The sequence below is a fragment of the Pelobates fuscus genome, chromosome 4, assembly GCF_036172605.1.
Source record: "Pelobates fuscus isolate aPelFus1 chromosome 4, aPelFus1.pri, whole genome shotgun sequence".
Taxonomy (NCBI): Eukaryota; Metazoa; Chordata; class Amphibia; order Anura; family Pelobatidae; genus Pelobates; species Pelobates fuscus.
In genome coordinates this window covers 368,356,074-368,373,488 of record NC_086320.1, presented here as the reverse complement: position 1 = coordinate 368,373,488, position 17,415 = coordinate 368,356,074, and the positions used below count along the sequence as shown (strand labels likewise).

The window sequence follows — 17,415 nt, the reverse complement described above, 5'->3', positions numbered from 1 at the left end:
AACACAACCCCCTCCTCCCCTCCGCCTCCCACTGAACGGATCGGGAAGTAGATCCGGCAAAGGGCGGCGGTAAAAGCTGGAATGGATCCTGGAGTCGGGGAGATAAAAAAAAACAAAAAAAAAACACACAGTGCACAACAGTCACCCTGCACAACAATAATACACCACAACAACAGTCACCCTGCACAACAATAATACACCACAACAACAGTCACCCTGCACAACAATAATACACCACAACAACAGTCACCCTGCACAACAATAATACACCACAACAACAGTCACCCTGCACAACAATAATACACCACAACAACAGTCACCCTGCACAACAATAATACACCACAACAACAGTCACCCTGCACAACAATAATACACCACAACAACAGTCACCCTGCACAACAATAATACACCACAACAACAGTCACCCTGCACAACAATAATACACCACAACAACAGTCACCCTGCACAACAATAATACACCACAACAACAGTCACCCTGCACAACAATAATACACCACAACAACAGTCACCCTGCACAACAATAATACACCACAACAACAGTCACCCTGCACAACAATAATACACCACAACAACAGTCACCCTGCACAACAATAATACACCACAACAACAGTCACCCTGCACAACAATAATACACCACAACAACAGTCACCCTGCACAACAATAATACACCACAACAACCACACTGCACAACAATACACCACAACATTAAACACACAGCACTGCACAACCACACTGCACAACCACACACACTACACTGCTACAGTACTAGACAGCTGCAATACTGCGCACACACACACCACTACAATACACTATCCACAACACTACATATACACAAAGCACAACGCAATATACACAGGCGCAAATAACAAGACTGGCTAAAACACCACATGGAAAGTATGCAAAGGGTATTTTTGTGTGTGTTAATTTAGAAAACCACATTTCAAGGCTGCAAACTGAGCACTTGCTGCAATTTAGTTTTCCTGCAACCCCCCTAAAACACAGAAATAGTACAAAGTAAGGTAATGGGCATCAAACTGGCAGAAACAAACATCCACCACAACCTATATTGAATGTACCAGGGGAGCCTACAGCTAGCACTGTGCCTGGGCCTTTTTTTTTTTTTTTTTTTTTTTTTTTTTTACAGAGTCTGCTGTGAGGTCTATACAACAATACTCAGCCTTACACAAAACAAGAATAAAAGTGCAACTGAACTGTGTAACAACAATCCACATCTGAGAACACCAGAAAAATAATGGAAGTTAAATCCAGCTTTCTAAATATCGGTACTTCCTTTAGATTAACATATTAATGTTCTGAATTCAAATTCTCATGTTCCTCATTGCCAACACATTTCTACAGCATCCAGTCTCATCACCAGCTGCACAGGGCCACAAGCTATGCTTTAACTCCTTAATGACACAGGACCTGCCATGGCTGTCATTAAACAAAGGGACTTGGATGCAGCCTTGTTAATTTATTTAAACAGGTTAATAAACTCTATAGAGTCAGAGGGTAGCTTCTCCATTTTCTGCTCTCCCCCCCTGCCCATCAAAGGACAACATGCAAGCTAACACAAGCACTATGCACACTCAACAACAGGTGTAGCTAGACTGATTTTGGAAAAGAAACAGGACATATGGCTGTTTGAGGGTTATGAGACTGACAGTGCAACAGTGACTGTCATGCTAAAGAATGGTTCCTGAACAAAAAGCTAATTTGGCTGACAAAAAATAGCAGGACTTACAGTCCAAACAATAGCCTATCCAATGAGTTGGACAGGTTACACAGGATGACAGCAACAGCAGGTTATACAGTCAGCCTTACAGGACAATACCATTGTACCCCTCGCTCATCCAGCTCACCAGGAGACTGCTTAGTCATTTTACATGACATTTAAAGCAGCAGCAAGGGGTCTCATTCCCCTTCTTACTGCACATACAGCAAGCCAGCTGTGCTTCCCATTGGAGAATCAGCCATCTCCAACTATGGATAAATATATATAGTGGCATAATTATCTCAAATACCTATGGCACGCACAGTGCGTATAATACAAAGATCTCAACCAGCATTATATTGATGTACTGATGGGAAATTGAGTAGTTCTACATTTACATTGTAAGGTTTCTTACATTGTAAGATATCTCTGTAAAAAAAAAAAAAAGGCTTAGTAGCTAGAATTTGCACAGAACCAAAACACATTAGTGTTGATTAACCATCAGCACTTCAAGATGCCTGACTGAGTACTATAAGAATAGTGGCCATCACTTGGGATTGCAAAATGAATACAGTGCCATTTATCAGAGTCCACACTGTTTTGAACGGCAAGGGCAGCATCTATGATCCAAAATTACATCTTTAAAAGGAAGTGATTTTGGCGCTTAGAGTATCCCTTTGATAGGAGCGAGGCAAGTATAAAAGCAACTTTTCTCCACAGCACTTCCAGGTACAGGTGACATCAATGACCCATATAACCCGGCCACTCACGCGTGCTGTACAAGGGCATGCCCACCCAGGCCTACTAGCATCATATAAAAGTAGGGAGAGGAAAACCAAAACAAGAAAACCATTACAATACACAAAACATTAAAACGTACAACTATTTTGTTATTTTAAAAGCTAATGTTTAATGAAGGGAAATGGTCATGCTAACTTACCTGACCCTCCGCTCCCCAGCTGTGATTTTATTAAAGAGGTGGGTTACCCTTTTGTAACACTCACCCTCTGGTCCGCCTGCAGTCTTTGTTGATTTGCCCTATTTGGGAACACGTTTGCAAGCAGGGCAAACCCCCGCCGTGATGTCAATACACTGGTTTCGTTGCCAGATCACTATTCCTATACTCTTTAGCCAGCACCATCAGTGCTGTGGTTGCTATGGATGGAGAGAAGGAGGACATCCTGGGAGAAGTCTCCTCGACTCCCCCTGGCTCACAATTCTTCAGCATGGAGAATTTATAGATGGAATTTTACGTTCATTTAAAAGAGCTAAAGTAAAGTTTACCATGACAGGTTGTGACAAACTACCCTTTTTAAGGGAGTTTGCCATGAGTTTTTGGAGGGGCCTGCTTGCCAGCCTCCTACCCTGGGACTATGGGCCCTGTGATAACCCATGTTCAAAAGCACTGTTTCTGCCCCTTGGACTTTTAACTGCAACAGATTCAAACATGTAGCGGTGGCCATCTAAAATTGTCCAGCAGTGTTTTGTCGTTGAGTTTATGGAACTGTTTTGGGCATGGGACCACGTGCACGGTGGGGCAAAAATAGAACTTCCAGGAAATTCCTGAACCGATCTTGGTGATTTTTGGATATGTTGTTCACCCAGATCGGGGATATCAGGGGATGTGGGGATAGATTTTATTTTGGGGTTAGTAAAAATTAGTTTTTTTCTGCTTAGAGTTAATTGAGTTAGTCCACTGTCTTCGTTAATTATATCACAGGCAGAGGGGAGGGATTGTGTACATTGTATGCAAGTGTCTGAATGTAAATCTCTGTTTTTATTGGCTTGTATGTTTTGTATTCGGTGCCCAACCAGGCCCACCTGGGCGTCACCTTTGCTGTATAACTTGTATAAAAGACCAGTGTGTGCCATTAAACTTCCTGTTCGTGCTTACACTCCAAAACTGTGTGTCATCCTGTTATTGGAGGGAAAGAAGATTTGCTCCTGTGTCTGCTGTTCCAGCTTGCAGGAGATCCTTGTAAGGACTAGAGCTAATTCCCCATTCGGTTCCAGAGTTCCCAGGACCGAGTGTCGTCCAGTGCCTGGAGGTGTCAGAGCTAACTCCCCATTCGGCTCCAGGAAGGAGCGCTTCCAGGGCCCCAGTCAAGCTACAGTGACTTAGGGCAAGAAGTGCTGCGGTTTTTCCCCTGTTCCTGCTACGCTCTCTGGACTAGGAGAGGTCTACCGACTGGAAGCTGGATCCTGGTCTTGGGTCCAGGGAGGGTGGAGGAAGGCGAGACTCAAACCAAACTGCGGTGGTTATGGTGTTCCAGTGCAGTGATTATGGTACTCGCAAGTACTAGGAAGCCGCGATAGACGGAGGTACACGGTCGGGGTGCCAGGCAGTCCGTTACACAGGTTAACTATAGATTTGATTTCACAGTTCTAACCACAGCCACCAATGATTTAATTATTTGTAAATCAAAAGCTCATTATGCGCCAACAATTCTTCTTGAAATGTCTGTCACACTGGCACATTTACGACTTTTTAAACCTCTTTCCATGTCCTCAACTTACTTTTCTTCCCACTCTTTCAATATACCACTTCATTCAGAACCACTTCGGATACGGAGTTTCTGGGTTTCATCTCATACTACCTCCTTGAAAGTCTAGTTACTTCTTAAATCTTTCAGTCCTACCTATTTGCAGATGACACTGCACCAAATAAAAAAAGGCTCTTTTGCATGTTTCGAAAATAAGACGCAACCAAAGCTGGTGTCCTCACATTCAAAAACTTCCAAATGCAATAGTCAAAGACTGTTGTTGATCAATGTCACACATTTCAAATTATAAAGCACAGCACTTCTCAAAATATCAGATGTTCCCAAGGACATAAAAACCTACTTTTTAAGGGATGCATATCAAGTCGCGGAATAATTCCTCTTCATTCTGAACACCAACACTCAATCATGCAATCTGGATTCATTGTTCTCTGTTTAAACTATAGTTACACCTCTTAGTACTAGAATGGAAACTCAATTAAAGCGGCACTGTCATGCCAAACTTACCTTTCCCCAAAATATTCCTCTTCTCTCCCTCTCTCAGGATCTGTTCTTCTTTTCTTCCTATCTGTTCTAGTTTTCTTTAAAACAAGACAAAGTAGGGACTATATCTCTTATGGATGTTGCCTACGCAGAGACCAACGGAGGAGCAAAGTGTGCTTCGTTTCCGGTGGACACAGCAATTTTTCCATGATCCTTTGCTTTCCTATCTGTTCCCACGATGCTTCCCATCACTTAGACAGAGCGCCGGCAAAACTGCCCAATTGTCGTGTTAGAACGCAATTCGGGACTTTGTTCGGATCGGAATTTCATTCTAATGAATGAAACATCCGATCCTATTCATTGCTGTGGCTGCATCTTCCAGCCACTTAGTAGATAACTCCCTAATTCCCACTGTATTAGGGAGCTATCTACTAAAAGGCTGAAAAACCAAAATTGGTCTTTCAGCCACATTTACTAATACGAAGTAAAAATGACTTAGTATTAGTAAATTATCTGCCCCTACTCGCTACACGGCGAGTAGGGGCATGTCTAGTAAGCAGCCACTGTAAAAAAAAAAAAAAAAAAAAAAACCCCTATTACCCTAAAGGATAATGGGGGGGGGGGGGGGGGCGCTACTGTCCTCCCCCTGGCTCCCACCCCTGAGCTGCGGGTGGGGGCCCTATAAAAGAATAATGGGGGGGGAGACCTACTGTCCTCCCCCCAGACCTTATTGTTTTTAGGGCCCCCACCCCTTATTGTAGGGTCCTTCCCCCCCCCATTATCATTATGGCCCCCACTCGCCGCCCAGGGGTGGGGGCCGGAGAGCGGGAGCACAGTAGGTCCCCCCCTCGTTATCTTTATGGCCCCCACCCACCGCCCAGGGGTGGGGGCGGAGGACAGTAGGTCCACCACCCCCCCCCCTTCATTTTCATTATGGCCCCCACCCGCCGCCCAGGGGTGGGGGCGTGGGGGGGGGGGAGGACAGTAGGTGTGTCCCCCCCTCATTATCATTATGGCCCCCACCCGCCACTCAAGGGTGGGGGGGGGAGGACAGTAGGTCCCCATCCCCCCATTGTAATTTATGGCCCCCACCCGGTGCACAGGGGCCGGATAGTAGGGATTTTATTTTACAGTGAGCAGCCACAGGCAGTATAGCGAGTAGGGGCATTGGGGAGATTTTATTCTCCTTTATACTATTATGGGGGTCATATTGACCCCCATAGAGTGAGGGGGGGACCTGGGGGGCTTATGAAGTGGTGGGGAGCACTGCTCCCTGCCGCCTCTGTCTTTACATATTACAAGGAGGGAGCTGCAAGCCGGTAGCTCCCTCCTTGTAATAAACTGAACGAACAAATGAACACTGATACTGTTTGTTCATCTGATTTTTCTATTCATTCATTAGTCTGTCTGATGAATGAATGGATGAAATTCCCGTTCGCATGTCCAGGTGTTTCACTGGGCATGTGTGGGAATCTCAGTGCTATCTAGTGTGGGAGGATGACGTGTCCCACAGGGACTTCACCTACCCACACAAAGATGGCGGTGCCCTAAATATAGATCGGGGCAGAAAATAAAGAATAATAAGTAAGTAATCGGGGGGGCTTAGGGGCATTTGGGGGTGACTAAGGGGTCAATTGGATGTAGTGGAGGCGGGAGGGGGGGGGTTAAAAAAAAAAAAAAAAACTGGATTTGGCCATGACAGTGCTGCTTTAAGCTAAGCCCTCGTCTCCTCTTGCTTCTGTTTACCTTAATTTATCATTTACTTGTATGATTCGTCTACTCATTGTATATCACAAAGGAGAATATAGAACCTATGAAACAGCTTTGACCAAAGTAGCCAACGATTTAATCGCTGCTAAATCTTGCAGCCATTACTCTATCCTAATTCTCGTTGATCTATCTGCTGCTTTTGACACTGTTGATCATCAACGGCTTCTACTCATTCTCCGTAATCTCGGTCTACGGGATACTGCTCTCTCCTGATGCTCCTCCTAACTCTCCCAGCGCTTTTTCAATGTTTATTTCTCTGGCTCAACCTCTTCTCCCTAACTCCTCTCTGTTGGTGTTCCTCAAGGGTCTGTCCTTGGTCCCCTTTTGTTCTCAATCTATACTGCCTCCCTTGGTAAACTAATCAGCTCCTTCAGCTCCCAGTATCATTTCTATGCAGATGACACATATCTACCTGTCCTCCCCTGATTTCTCTTTGCCCCTCTTGACTCGTGTCTCTGCCTTTCTGCTATTTCCAACTGGATGGCTGCTCATTTCCTTGAACTGAACCTGTCAAAAACAGAACTTCGTCTTCCCTCCCTCAAGTGTGCGGCGCCACCATCACCTCTACTTCGCAGGCTCGCTGCTTAGGTGTTCTCTTTGACTCCGACCCCTCATGTCCAGTCGATCACCAAATCCTACCGTTTCCATCTCAAAAACATAGCTCGCATCCGCCCCCATTTAACACCAGACGTGACTACGGTGCTGGTTCATGCTATTCTTGCTCCAGCCAAAAGAATAATCCAAAACTGGTATTTATTCACATGAGGTAAAAAAAAAAAAGGTATAAAATACATAAATATATATATATATATATATATATATATATATATATATATATATATACATATTAAAAAAAAAGGTCCACAGGGCCTACGCGTTTCGTTCTTATAAAGAACTTCTCAGGGACCAAACCACATAAAACAGTAATAGTATTAGACAAATCAAAACCCAAAAGGCAATCTAAAAATGCTCTTCCCTCAGTCCTCTTTAAATGGGGCTAGTCCCTTAAAGTTCATTGGTGGAATGGTGGGTGTCTTCCCTCACTTGGCTCCCCACTTGTTGATTTACTACAAATCCGTATTTTACTGTACATGGACAATTCAGAAATCCCACCACTAGAGTAAGGTGTTGGATGAAGACAAATCTAAAAAAGGACAAGGGTACAATCAGCATCGCTCATTAATAAAGAGACTGCACTGATGCAGAAAAAGTTCAGTCAGCATTTTGGTGAGGACCTAAAGCAAATAGTTTCAAGTTATCCTCAAATGGTCTTCCAACAGCCATTAATCTTTTGAAGGTATTTCCTTTTACCAGGGAGAGGGCTGTAAAGCCTGTCTCAACCTCCAATAGGAGTGCAGTAATATCACATTTCAGTTTATTACTTTTTATAAGTAACGCTGGCATATAACAAGCAGTGAAAGTACATAGGTATCCATCTCCCTTCTACAAATCCAAGAACAATGATCAACAGTTGAACCTTTGAAGGACAGGGATAAAGAGGATCTGCCCATTGCATATCAAATATATTGTGAATCCAACACTAAAAGTAGCTATACTGTAATAATGCTTGTTACATATATTCTCAAATATACACAGAAAACAGGCAACAATCTACAAACGCGCATCATAACTGCTTTCTGTAAATAGTAGGCTAGGCATATCACGTAGATTCATTTACCAAGGAACATTTTTTTTTTTTTTTTTAATTTGACAATTTTTATTAGTCAGTGAAAGATGATCACATTATCATTGGGAGTGGGAGTGAGTACACAACATTTTTAATTGTGTGGATAGTGGATAATTTTGCCACCAAGAAATTTACCTGCAATGGTTCATTAAGCTAGCTTCATAAGGCAAGGCCTAACTGGGTCTCTCTCAGATGGGAGAATTGGGGGGGGGGGGGGGGGGAGTCACCAATTTTTCACTTCTCTTATTTTAAATAAAATAAAATTACACCTTTTTTCTCTGGTTAAGTAGTCATATTGGTTAAGATTCTACGGTTATCTAGCCAAATTTTGCTCAATTTGCCTACTGCATATTAACACAGCAATGAAAACAGGCAAGTTAAAGGGACACTATAGGCTTCAAAACAACTTCATGAAGATATTTTGTTGTAAAGACCACGGGCGTGCCCCTGCAGTCGCAATTCTCTGCCATTTAGGAGTTAAATCACTTGTTTGTTTATGCAGTCCTAGCCACACCTTTCCTGGCTGTAACTCTCACAGCCGGCATGGAAAACAGTTTCATTTTCAATCATATGTTAACTTGCTTTAGAAGTTATCTCCTGCTCTGTAAACTGAACTTTATCTAGGGTCTAGAAGGCTATTGAACCAGGAAATAAGAAATTCTAAATTAAACAGCATGTGAAATAAAGGAAGTTTAAACATTAGATGACTCTTTACTTTTTAGAAATGCCGGGCAAGTTGCAGGTAGAGTGGTGTGACTAAGGCATTATAAACAAAGTGATTTAACTCAAACGGCACAGAGATGAGCAGTGAGACTGCAGGGCATTATATTTCAAAACTGCTTCATTACGCTAAAGTTGTTTTGGTATTCTTTAAGTTGATCAGATAACTGTAAAGTATGGCCCCCTGCTCGGTTAGATAAAAAGGTGAAATTTTCTCCCCCAAAAAAAAAAAAATTAGGAAACAGATTATCCAGTTTTATTAAATACAAAGTGTTTAAAATATAAGATATGAAAAGATGATGTCCTTTAAACTTAGTATGGGGCTAAACTAAAACAAGACACACGTCTTCTTGATTTGAACTAATTATACGGCTATATAGCATCTATGTTCCATAACAGAGTTTAAAAAATAAAAATAAAAAAATAGGAGTGTTTCAACAACTCTCTCAGAATGACATGCAAGCACAGCCAGGATTGGAACAGTTTTATAGTGAAACGGTCAATAGAGGCATAATTGATGAACACAAAAAAACAGCAACTTTTATGGATGCAAAAACGTAACCGGACATTCTCTCTTTAAGGCAGAAATGGTACAATTAGGAAATCCGTAAACCAGGTCACTGAACCCTGTGAATGCAATGGTTCATCTAGTCTCTAAACCCTGCAGACGGGAGACTCTTCTCGTTCTCTTGCGGTGTTTGTTCGTTCAGTCATGATTTGCATGCATCGCCTCTCTATTGTACAGCGATGTGGAATAAGATGGCACTTTATAAATAAATGATAAATCGCATAGACATTAACCACTTCATAGCTGCCAAGTAATCTACTGTAAAGAGAGCGCTGAGCAAGGATGTACATCCTGCGATATCCCACAAAGCACAGCTGCACCTTTCACTTTCATATCAAAACGTCATCCAGCAAAGAGAGGAGGCAGGCCGGCCCCCAGCTCCACCTTTCACATGGATTTAAAGCAACATCACTTCACGAAAGGCTGATGAAGAAAACACAAATATCCCAAGAACAGAGAAATCGAGAACACTGCCACTGCTCCGGAAGCTAAAATAAAAAGCCTTCTATATGTTTGTGGAAACAAAAAAACAACAAACAAAAACAACAAAAAAAATACATTTACAAAATTCATAACCTTTAGCTTGTTTGTTCCAACTCAAAACAGACACCATGTGAATTGTGATAATCATCTATAATAGTGTTTGTTCTCATTCTAGCCACAAAATAAGGAAACACTGATGAGCTGACAGTTTCTTCGATTCCATAGCAGCAAGATAAACAAAATAGTAGTAAGAATCAATGGAAAATTATGAGTTTGTATTAAAATGGTTAATAGATTTAAATAGAACAGCTCATGTCAAATAGACCAGGGGCTTCTCCCACATATATTAACTAGTACCCGTCCCAAAGCATCATGCTATAACACACCCTCTGGTCCAACCCTAAAATGTTCTACTAAACCAAATCTTTGCAGGAACTCAGAGTATTAAACATATTTATAAATCCCACACATTGCGGTGTTAACCCCAAACCGGCACCATTAAAATCCTAAATCCACAACAATACCCCTGCATTGTGCTGTGTTAAAGGAACACATTTGAGCTAGAACAGACTTTAAATGGCCACTACAGGCACCAAAACAACTTTAGCTTAATGAGGCTGTTTTAATCTATAGAGCATGCACCTACAGTCTAACTGCTCAATTCTCTGCCATTTAGGAGTTAAAGGGAATATTGTTGGATATATAAAAAATAATAATTTCATGAAGCACACGTGTAGGTTATGTATAGCAGAAATTTAGTATGCAATATAAACACACAACATAACAGAGGACACAATATAGAGAGTGCCAAAATACAGAAAAGCCAAAAACACACTCAACCCCTATGGGTTCACAACGGTTACAGGATGTAGGTAAGGCACGTAGAGTGATCCTTTTCATCAAATTAAAGGGACAAGTCTAAGCAACATGAATACTTCAGCACAATGGAGTCCCATGGTACCATACTGCAGATGAATATAAAACAATTTAAATGTCTTGATATAATCCAAGATTCTTCCTGGTAACGTCTCAGCCACACCAAACGTGCAATTACCACTTACACAACATAAATGTCAATTTTGACCAACCTGGACAGCACTGATTGGCTGAGAGTGCGGAGGCTATGTCAACCTAGCACTCTCAGCCAATCAATCCTGCCCAGTTTGGAGGTGGTGATTCGATATATAAGCAATTCATAAACAGATTAATATTAAGCTATTAAATACTAAAGGATAACCACTAGAGTGAGTTGGTACTTACTCTGTTATGGCAATATATAATCTAATAAATCATAAAACCATGGAAGCTGCCCAGTGTTCATTTTAAACAAGACATTTTAGCATATTTATTTCATATTGAACAGCAGGTGTGTCAACGGTTCAGACGCAACGGTCGACAAAATCCACCTCTATATCCAACATAATACAATAAAAAAATTTCTTGTTCCCTTAATAGTATTTCTTTTCAGGCTGTTAATAACCCATCAAGAGACGCGCTGGGTCATATTGCTTTCTATTGCTCGGGTTGAGTTAATCAAGCATTTTTATGGTCCTTTCTCACCATATTTAAATAACTATCCCTTGGGAGTAAGCACACACCACCTAAATAAAAAAAATAAAAAAAAGTCTGATGTATTTTCACTTTAGGTCAGTGTATCTTTAAATAGCAAACACAAGCCAGAATGAATATGTATATTATTATTATTTTTTTTTTTTTAAATGTGTGCATGCACGCGCATTAGGCACTCCCCCATTGGAAAGTGCCTATATTGGCTGACTGACAGTCTTGGTCCTGCATGGTAATCATTGCAGTTGCTCTAAAACTGCAATAATTTGCAGGACTAAGTGGGACTGGGACACTGCACCCAGATAGGTTACCGCAATCTGTTATTGTTGGGTAATAATGTCATAGGCCAAGGATAGCTCTTCATTGGCGGGCGTAAACACAGATTGTCATGGAATGAGGACGAATTTATGCTGTTTACCGGAACTAAAATGGTATCGTTCATGCCTATTTTTCTCTCACACAAGAACAAAAGCAGTTACACTGTGTAAAACGTCCATCTTCTCCTTTAATCAACCGAGTAACTTTTTATAATTAGGGATCTTTTCCCTTTAATACCTTCTAAGATCCAAGATCAAGAAAGTAATCTGACATTAAGCCTGGGCTTGAAACAACAGCCTTGTATGTACCAGCAAGAGGGAGGGAAAGCTAAATCGTGATAATTAGAATAAACCATATGTAGTGCTCAGACAACTTTTATTATTTAGGTAATTTGAAGGCATAGGGATCAGGGATCTTGAGAATAGTTTGATTTGCGCACTGAAAAGGACACTGCAGGGTGGATTTGATCCTTTTAATGTGTTATATAAATAATGACTCGTTAAAGGGAATTTGTCATGCATAAAATGAGTTCCGTTTAATCTGAAAATAATTGTGTCTATACCTTGCGCTAACTGAACAGTAATTTATTGTGCACAGACCGGTATTACACATACATGTTCCGCTCTTGTCCTATACAATAGCATAGTTAAGCACTGACTGGCTGATGATTTCAGCCACCCCCCTTCAAAGAACACTGTAAGCACCATAACCACTAGACTAGAGCATGCTGTTGTGGATTTGATGTCTGGAGTGCCCTGGCACACTCAGTATAAATAGTCAAACCATTTCACTTCACACAAAAGTCCCCTCCTCTCTAGCTGCAGCTCTCCGTCTCAGCTAAGCCCAGAATTACAGTTGTTTGGCAGTAAGCAGACAGTACTGCAGGGTTTAGCTCAGGAGCACTAACAGTCTAAAGAGGAGCTTCTGGCTTTCCATGCGGATGAGAGTCAGCGGTTTGACTACTTACAAAATAGCTGGAGTGCAAGGGCACACCTGGCTCCATAGCCATTCCTTATCCAGGAGGAGGTAAGAGGGTTTATTAAATTTTAGCTGCATTACACAGCACACAAGTAGAAGACGTTCACGCATGCGCACTGCACACAGGGGAGCGCTGCGGATGGTGCCCGATCCAGGTGGTAAGAATCTTTATTCTGATTATTTGGATTTAAATATATGTGGTTTTTATGTTAGTCATTTGTCTATGACCCTGAGGAAAGTCCGTATCAGGACTGAACCCTGGGCTTTAAGCACCCGGCCAGGATATTTTTTGAACCTGGAGTGCAAGAAATTCGAATGACTTTATATTTATATGTATATCCATCTCTCACATACGTGTACATTTTTTATATTTTTCCCCCAAACGTTTGTTTTTAACAGCATTCTTTATTAAAATTGTGCTTTACAATCCCTACTTAAAAATAAACTGCGACCTTTAAATTGGTGACTATTTGGATTTCATTTGCCCCAGTAAAATACTAGTGAAGCAGGTACTGGACTGAGAAGTAATGATGAAAGTATTCTGGAGAACACTCTGTACAGCAGCATTTCCATTTATTGATGCCAACGCCATCATGTGATGCCAGGAGTATTCTCGTGCCATAATGCCACACCTGTATACGAGTACCAGCCGTGTGCGTGGCATCAGGAGTACCAAAAATTTATATTTTATGCCAGAGTTGGCAGCCTCTCTTATAATAATGATATTATTAATGTATTTAAAGGGAACCTGTCATGCCCCAAACAAAGTATGCTCATTAGATTGAGCATAAGATTGGATCTGTACATTGTGCTAGCGGTTTTGCTAGCAAAGGTATAGATTAGGAAAAAAACATTGAAAAACAGGTTTTTCTCCTAGATCTCAGTCAATACCTTGGCATTAACAGACAATGGAAAGCAGAAAAAAACTCCCACAGCAGGTCCATCTGCTCTCCCATAGCATGCACTGTGGTGGCTATTGAAAGCACCTAGCTGTTGCTTCTAGCGCTGGCTAGGGATTATAGGAACGGACTGACGCAAAATCACTCTGTTCCAATGACGGCAACGAATCTAGAGCATCAACATCACTGACGAGATCTGCCCTGCTAGAGGATGAGTCCCAAGCAGAGCAAATTAAAGAAGAACATAGGCAGAGAGCATGACGGTCCGCAGGTGGCTGTTACACAAAGAGTAATACCCACGTAGCAGCACTGGAACAGAGGGGGAATGATTTTTGATTTTACATTGAAAACATCATGTATCTTTATGATATATAGTGCAAGTGATTTAACGTAAGTTCATTACAAGTTCACTTTAATCTTACAATGATAGAGAATAAAATTTCATCTACCGTATATACTAGAGTATAAGTCGACCCGAATATAAGTCGAGACCCCTAACTTTACCCCAAAAACCTGGGAACAATTATTGACTCGAGTATACGACTAGGGTGGGAAATGCAGCAGCTACTTGTAAATTTCTAAATAAAATTATATCCCCAAAAAATTATATTAATTGAAAATGTATTTACAGTGTGTATATATATGTGATGCAGAGTGTGTGTTGCAGAGTGAGTGTGTGTGTGATGCAGAGTGAGTGTGTGTGTGATGCAGAGTGAGTGTGTGTGTGATGCAGAGTGAGTGTGTGTGTGATGCAGAGTGAGTGTGTGTGTGATGCAGAGTGAGTGTGTGTGTGATGCAGAGTGAGTGTGTGTGTGATGCAGAGTGTGTGTGTGTATGTGATGCAGAGTGTGTGTGTGTGTGTGTGTGTATGTGATGCAGAGTGTGTGTGTGTGTGTGTGTGTGTGTGTATGTGATGCAGAGTGTGTGTGTGTGTGTGTGTGTGTGTGTATGTGATGCAGAGTGTGTGTGTGTGTGTATGTGATGCAGAGTGTGTGTGTGTGTGTGATGCAGAGTGTGTGTGTGTGTGTGTGTGTGTGTGTGTGTGTATGTGATGCAGAGTGTGTGTGTGTGTGTGTATGTGATGCAGAGTGTGTGTGTGTGTATGTGATGCAGAGTGTGTGTGTGTGTGTATGTGATGCAGAGTGTGTGTGTGAGTGTATGTGATGCAGAGTGTGTGTGTGTGTGTGTGTGTGTATGTGATGCAGAGTGTGTGTGTGTGTGTGTATGTGATGCAGAGTGTGTGTGTGTGTGTGTATGTGATGCAGAGTGTGTGTGTGTGTATGTGATGCAGAGTGTGTGTGTGTGTATGTGATGCAGAGTGTGTGTGTGTGTATGTGATGCAGAGTGTGTGTGTGTGTATGTGATGCAGAGTGTGTGTGTGTGTGTATGTGATGCAGAGTGTGTGTGTGTGTGTATGTGATGCAGAGTGTGTGTGTGTGTGTATGTGATGCAGAGTGTGTGTGTGTGTGTATGTGATGCAGAGTGTGTGTGTGTGTGTATGTGATGCAGAGTGTGTGTGTGTGTATGTGATGCAGAGTGTGTGTGTGTGTGTATGTGATGCAGAGTGTGTGTGTGTGTGTGTGTGTGTGTATGTGATGCAGAGTGTGTGTGTGTGTATGTGATGCAGAGTGTGTGTGTGTGTATGTGATGCAGAGTGTGTGTGTGTGTATGTGATGCAGAGTGTGTGTGTGTGTGTATGTGATGCAGAGTGTGTGTGTGTGTATGTGATGCAGAGTGTGTGTGTGTGTATGTGATGCAGAGTGTGTGTGTGTGTATGTGATGCAGAGTGTGTGTATGTGATGCAGAGTGTGTGTGTGTGTATGTGATGCAGAGTGTGTGTGTGTGTGTATGTGATGCAGAGTGTGTGTGTGTGTGTATGTGATGCAGAGTGTGTGTGTGTGTGTATGTGATGCAGAGTGTGTGTGTGTGTGTATGTGATGCAGAGTGTGTGTGTGTGTGTGTGTATGTGATGCAGAGTGTGTGTGTGTGTGTATGTGATGCAGAGTGTGTGTGCGCGTATGTGATGCAGAGTGTGTGTGCGCGTATGTGATGCAGAGTGTGTGTGCGCGTATGTGATGCAGAGTGTGTGTGCGCGTATGTGATGCAGAGTGTGTGTGCGCGTATGTGATGCAGAGTGTGTGTGCGCGTATGTGATGCAGAGTGTGTGTGCGCGTATGTGATGCAGAGTGTGTGTGCGCGTATGTGATGCAGAGTGTGTGTGCGCGTATGTGATGCAGAGTGTGTGTGCGCGTATGTGATGCAGAGTGTGTGTGCGCGTATGTGATGCAGAGTGTGTGTGCGCGTATGTGATGCAGAGTGTGTGTGCGCGTATGTGATGCAGAGTGTGTGTGCGCGTATGTGATGCAGAGTGTGTGCGCGTATGTGATGCAGAGTGTGTGTGCGTATGTGATGCAGAGTGTGTGTGCGTATGTGATGCAGAGTGTGTGTGCGTATGTGATGCAGAGTGTGTGTGCGTATGTGATGCAGAGTGTGTGTGCGTATGTGATGCAGAGTGTGTGTGCGTATGTGATGCAGAGTGTGTGTGCGTATGTGATGCAGAGTGTGTGTGCGTATGTGATGCAGAGTGTGTGTGCGTATGTGATGCAGAGTGTGTGTGCGTATGTGATGCAGAGTGTGTGTGCGTATGTGATGCAGAGTGTGTGTGCGTATGTGATGCAGAGTGTGTGTGCGTATGTGATGCAGAGTGTGTGTGCGTATGTGATGCAGAGTGTGTGTGCGTATGTGATGCAGAGTGTGTGTGCGTATGTGATGCAGAGTGTGTGTGCGTATGTGATGCAGAGTGTGTGTGCGTATGTGATGCAGAGTGTGTGTGCGTATGTGATGCAGAGTGTGTGTGCGTATGTGATGCAGAGTGTGTGTGCGTATGTGATGCAGAGTGTGTGTGCGTATGTGATGCAGAGTGTGTGTGCGTATGTGATGCAGAGTGTGTGTGCGTATGTGATGCAGAGTGTGTGTGCGTATGTGATGCAGAGTGTGTGCGTATGTGATGCAGAGTGTGTGTGCGTATGTGATGCAGAGTGTGTGTGCGTATGTGATGCAGAGTGTGTTTGCGTATGTGATGCAGAGTGTGTTTGCGTATGTGATGCAGAGTGTGTTTGCGTATGTGATGCAGAGTGTGTTTGCGTATGTGATGCAGAGTGTGTTTGCGTATGTGATGCAGTGTGTTTGCGTATGTGATGCAGAGTGTGTTTGTGTATGTGATGCAGAGTGTGTTTGCGTATGTGATGCAGAGTGTGTTTGCGTATGTGATGCAGAGTGTGTTTGCGTATGTGATGCAGAGTGTGTTTGCGTATGTGATGCAGTGTGTTTGCGTATGTGATGCAGAGTGTGTTTGTGTATGTGATGCAGAGTGTGTTTGTGTATGTGATGCAGAGTGTGTTTGTGTATGTGATGCAGAGTGTGTTTGTGTATGTGATGCAGAGTGTGTTTGTGTATGTGATGCAGAGTGTGTTTGTGTATGTGATGCAGAGCCTTGGTGGGGGGGGGGGGGGGGCATTTTTATTATTATTATTATTATAATATTCATTTTTTTATATTAATATTTTATTTACATTTTTATTTATTTTTTTCATCCCCTCTCCCTGCTTGATACATGGCCAGGGAGGGGGGCTCTCATTCCCTGGTGGTCCAGTGGATGGGCTGTGTAGGAGAGGGGCTGGCAGAGAGCTGTTACTTACCTTTCCGGT

At 42.6% G+C, this 17,415-nt stretch overlaps 1 protein-coding gene across 11 annotated transcripts in view; it reads right to left on the bottom strand.

Annotated features, from left to right (window-relative positions):
- Nucleotides 1-17,415, bottom strand: part of KMT2C (lysine methyltransferase 2C) — a 162,588-nt gene that overhangs the window by 127,850 nt on the left and 17,323 nt on the right. The window lies entirely within an intron of this gene.